Genomic DNA, 6000 nt, shown 5'->3' on the forward strand with positions numbered 1-6000 from the left:
GGCCAGCCTGGTCTACAGAGCGAGTTCCAGGACAGACACCAAAACTACACGGAGCCTGTCTCGAGAAACAAACAAACAACAACAACAAAAAAGAAAGGTACAAAGGATAAAAGAGAGTAATGAATTATACGTGCTGTGAAACCAGACAGTGGAAGCTAATCCAGGAAAGAAAGAGGAAGAATGAGGTAAGAAGGATGAGGGACATTTGGGGAGTCTGAATGACTAGTACAATAAATAAGATTATGTATAAGAAAATATGATTATGTATATATTAAAATGCCGTAGTGAAACCCATTGCTTTGTATGTCAGCTTAAAAGACTACAAAAAGAAAAATAATGTAGCCTTTAGGGGGATGCAAGCAAGCAGCACAAAGCAATCAAATGTTAGCTTAGTGTGAACTGATGCTAAGAAATTCGGAAGTCTAAAGTGAAAGAATGGTAAGGTTGATTTTTTTTCTCTAGTAAAAATATAGCAAAAGTTTACTCAAGAGACAAAATAGTCTCCTAGACATAGTTACAAGTGTAGTCAAGGATGTCTCCCTTAAAAATGCCTCAGACCAACTGATTTCATAAATGAGTTTTATTAAATACCTAAATTACATAAATAACTTGTAGGATGTATAAAGTTTCCAGAATATAAAAAAAGGTGGAAAGCTCCGCCCCCCCCCCACTGTTCTAGATGTCTAACATAATCCTGCTCACAAAGTCCCACAAACAAGAGTGGGTAACAACAGAAAAAGCTGGCTAATTTCTGCATTGTTTTTGAAGAAAACAATGTCTTTCTAAATGATACAAGGTCAAGATATTGATCTATTAAAATTTGTTTCTGGAATGTAAGAAGTGTTTAACATTAGGCTGTCTCTCATTTCAACCCATTCCATTTAAAGCATCAGATTGAGCAGACATCCATAAAGTCATTTTGTGTTTGGGGGGGGGGGCGTTGTCCTTGCAGTTCATTTATTTGGCCAATTTTTTAAAAAAAATTCATAAACTTTGTTTTAAAAGAAAATTTGCAAATAAAAAGTCACAGGCCAAAAGCAACTTAATGAAGTTATTTTAAGAGATAACCAATAAACTGATAAAACTCAACTGCAATTAAATGCAATTTAGAAATACTTCAGTAAACTGAGAAAAGGAAAGAAACATACTCCTTAATGTAATAAAGGCATATACTAGAAATCTATAGCAAACATCATAGAGGTTTTGGGTGGAGATAAATAGCTGGAAGCCATTATCTTCTGTTTTGGTAATAGAAACTGTTTTTCAGCTAGGCTCGTGGCTGGCTTAAACAACACCACATTCCTCAGGTTTCCTGGATACTAGGTTTAACTATGTGTCTTGGTTGGTTTCTGTCCAATGTGATATAAACAAAGGAACCAAGAGCTGCTGAAGAGAATTGGCCAAAACCAAACCACACGTGACAGTGCACACCTAAGTCCCCAGCACTCGGGAAGCAGAGACGGAGTTTAGACATATGTTTAAAGCCAGCCTAGGCTACATAGTACTGGGCCAGCCAGGGCTACGTGGAAAAACCTATGTCAAAGGAAGGAGGGAGGAAGGGAGGAAGGAAGGGGGGAAGGAGAGGGGAGAGAAAAAAACTGACCTTGTCAAAAAGGACAAATTTCAAAAGCCCACGATGTCAAGCTCCAAAGGTCATGTGCATTGTGATACCAGCTATGTGATAGTTCAAGGTACACGTTAATAAATATGGCTTAGGGATGTGCATGGAAATAGGAAAAGATGCATGAAAATGAAGCACCCAATATCAGAATAAGTAGTAAGGGAGGGGGTGTGCTTTGGCTGCATTTGGAAGAGTGAGTTCATGTTATTTCCTTAAAACTCACAAAAACAGTAATAAAAGAATCTTGAATCAAACATAGCAAATAGTTAACAGCTATTGAACTTGGGTCACATTAAATGACCCAGCTATAAATTTTGATCAAGTTATTTTATGTCCTTTACTATGTGTATAAAATATTATATAACACAAAAATCTTTAGTTATATAAAAATAAAGGCTTGAAGCAAAAGGAAATCAAAATAAAACTTCAGAGGTGAATATCCAAGGAGGGAGGAGGAATCTCAGCCACACGGCTTTGTTCTTCTTATGCTCCAGCATGATTGAACATATATGAGCCCCAGGGCTTGGCCTAATTGCCTCCTCCCCCAGTAAATAAATGTCCCAAAGCAAAGGCTAAAGGTAGTCACTTTGATGTGTCATGTCTCAGAGATCATCCTGATGAAGGAATCAATTCAGATGCGCCATTACTGGAAATAGATCACTAAAGGACTACTCACGGAGCAAAGCCGTCCTTCTGCTTTCAGTCACTGGGAGGACTGTTGTTGTTGTTTTAGTTTTTTGCTGAATTTGATGAATCAGGACAGGAAAAAAATAAAATGTAATGTGCCATATTTATAAACAGCGACACAAAGTATTAAATGCCAGAGAATAAATACATATGCAAGAACTGCATGGAATAAAATGTTCAAAATTCACTGGGAATTATAGAAGGAAACCTAAATAAATGGAAAGGTATGCTCTAGATGAGACTCAGCATTTTACAGGTGTTAATTATCCCCACTCAGTGGATACATTTTAATAAAATGCTAATGAAGTGAGCCTGATAAACGAACCCCCCAGGAACATCTGAACAATCTCCAGAACTATTTTTTTTTAATGAAGAAAGAAAGGCTATCCATGTCAGATATCTAAATATATTATAAAACCTTAATAACTGAAACAGTGTGGTATTGACAGAATAAAATAAAATATATGGAGGGCCCAAAAAAGTTAATATGTAACCCAATAAATTAATTATATTTCAAATCAGTAATAACACACCTGTAGGGCACATACGATCACACACTGAGGTTTCCAAATGCAAGCGCCTGATGCACTAAAGAACTAAGTAAGGTGAATAACAAAGTTAAAAAGCATCAAAAGAGGTCATAAAAAACCATTAGGCTAGAAGACATAAATGCCTTCTTAGTTTAGAAATAATACTCGACAGTCACAAATGAAGAAATACATAAGTTGGAATTCATAAATGCTAAACTGGGAGAAATTTTTTGGGACATCAACAATTCAGACAGTCGTATCTTTCACCCATGGCCAGCTTGCTCATTCCACCACGTTAAGTAAGTTGTAAGTAGGTAGGAAAAGCAGCCTGTAAGGCAAATGCTTTTGAGTGAGTTAAAATGTGCCTCATCTCTTGTGTTGATAATGTGAACTGGTGCAAAACAGGTGCTTGATGGGCTGTATATACTCATGGACACTTCTGGTATTAAATGGGAAAAAGCAAATCAACAAGAAATATCATATATATATATAATGTATATATCTACACATTTTTATATATGAGCACATGTGTATATAAACATACATGCATGTAAATTAAGATACAGGTTTAGCACAACACACTGTTACTATTGTTAATTGTTAGTATTGCTGTTAATGCACAGACTTCTCTCCGTGAAAGCAGGAGCTAGGGTAAGGCAGAGCTAGCATATATGTTCCCATTTTGTATTCCTATTTTCAAATGAGAATATATTCATGCATTACATTTTTAATTAAAAAACAGAATGTCTCCAAGGTTATCCTCTCCAATGTCAGCCTCACTCATTCGTATCCTGAAATGCTCTCTTGGGTGGCCGAGAATGAGATGAAGTAATGGCCAGTGTGCTGGGAATTGCATTTCGAGGAGCGCTGTGCTAGGGAACATTAGTCAGCTGCATGTGCCCCACAGAGAAAAGGTTGAGAACCACGTTCATATGCCATTGTTTCGTTTCCTCCTGCAGCATCCAGAAACAAAAGAAGCTTCTTCATATTTGCCTTCACCACGGTCATAGTGTGTCAGAAGTGCAAGGAGGTATTTTTGCACTATAGATGCATTTCATTGCCACAGAATAGCTCTTTGTGCTATGTTCTGAGTAATTTTAAATAAATAAGTGCTTCCCTGCCAGCATCAAACACAGTGAAATAAATTGTAGGGCTCGGTGTGCATAAAGGAGCATGCGCCAGACCTTTTGCTACTATGTTTGGAACAGAAAACATGAGTTACTGTGTGGCATTCTGACCTCACTCTCCCAGGCACTAAACAGCTCCTATGTGCATTTATTCTAAATCGTACTGTTTCTTTCCTGTTTATACACAATCATGTTTGTGCTAACACTTGAGAACACACACACACACACACACACACACACACACACACACACACACACGCCTGTCTAAATCCCTGGACACTCTGGATAAGCACTGCTTGACCTTGCATCCTCTCTCCTTCCGCATCCTTTTAATGACTACCCAGGGTTACAACTCACTGACCCATGAGTTAGTGACAACCTTTTGGGGCAGCAGTGCTTAAATCAAATTCCCTTCTTTTCCTTCGTCTTAATTTGGCAGAGTAGAACTGCGTTGACAGTGCCTGAGAAGGAGGGAGCGGCTCCCAGGCCTGAGTATTAATGACAGGAACGAACAATGCTGCGGAGCTCTTACTGTTGGCCGAGTAATGCCCTGGACATGGGAATGGCTCTCGTCTTACTTCACAACCCGACCAGCCAGCTACTAGAATTATTGTTCCACTGTCTCTTAACCAACGAGAGAAATAAGGTACGGGGAGTTTAAAGAACTCATCCAGAGATCACACAGCTTTTAAGTGCCAGGTACGGGACCTGAGCATCGGAACAAGTGCAGTGGTAATCAGAGCATAAAGGAACTTGAAGAGGTGTGAGTTCATTGTGGTTTTTAATGGTCTAACTCATTTGATATTTTTAAGTTATTAAAGTAATACCTGATTGCCAGAGTGAAAACAATAAAACAAACAGTTGTGTCTAATTGTCCAGTTTCCTTTTTATAACCCCGGTCACATCTTCCCAGAGCCATTTCCTCATGACACAACATGTTTTTCTCTTATTCAGACTGACACTGTATATGGGTTTATGTGTGTGTGGGGGGGGGGAGCTGGAGCTGTGTGCATGTTGGGGAAACTGTTGCGTGGAGGGACTATGTGCATGGGAGTGTGCATGGGGGGATTATGTCCATGAGGGGACTATGTGCATGAGAGGACTGTGTACATGGGGGGCTGCATGCATGCATGGGGGCTGTGTGCATGATAGGGGAGGTCTGTGTGCATACAGGAGGAACTGTGTGCATGTTGAGGAGGCTTTGTTCCCAAGAATTTGATTTGAGAAGATTACTGTAGTATTATTTTGGTCTACCTGTCCAAGAATATGAAACACCTTTCCAATTACAGGCATTCTTGTATTTGTCATTCAGTCCAATGTTACAGATTTTTTTAAACGCATACATATATGTATAGATGTATGTAAACCCTGTGCCCTTCTTTGTATTTTTATTCTTATTTCATAGAGTTTATTTACCACTGTGAACGAAACACTGTTATTTATCCATTTCATTTCTACATGTGTATTGTTAGAATACAGAAAGCATTACTTTTTAATGTTGATATTTTATCAAGCCCTGACAGCAGAGTGTCCTTCCCCCTGTCAGGGTTTTTCAGAGAGGTAGAAGAACCAGCACCATCAAGTGTGGTTTAACTATAGGAAAAGCATGTATCTGTTGTGAGTGTTGTTTAGAAGAAAGGGGGGGCTGGGCACAGTTAGAGAAAAGTCACATGAGCTTTCTTAAAGTTAAGAAATGGAAGTCTGGAGTACATGATACAACCAGGTGCATTGGCCAAAAAGTTCTTGGACAGCTGGATCCTACAGCATTACTCGACCATGGAGTTGTCAGCTGGATGTCTGGTGGAAGACCTGGGGTCATTTTTGATCAGCAGTTCTAGCAGATATGGCGTGTAGTTAGACATGGAAGAGAAGAGACCAATGGCAGACTAGAACTCACTGGACACATCTGCATTCGACCTAGAAGACTCTCCTTGATAACAGTTTCTTCTTACTTATAAATTGGGCCAAGTCTTGCACAAAATCATGATAAGATCTCAGTCATATTGTATTACTGTAACATATTATAGGATTTTGT

The sequence above is a fragment of the Peromyscus maniculatus genome, chromosome 5 (assembly GCF_049852395.1).
Source record: "Peromyscus maniculatus bairdii isolate BWxNUB_F1_BW_parent chromosome 5, HU_Pman_BW_mat_3.1, whole genome shotgun sequence".
Taxonomy (NCBI): domain Eukaryota; kingdom Metazoa; phylum Chordata; class Mammalia; order Rodentia; family Cricetidae; genus Peromyscus; species Peromyscus maniculatus.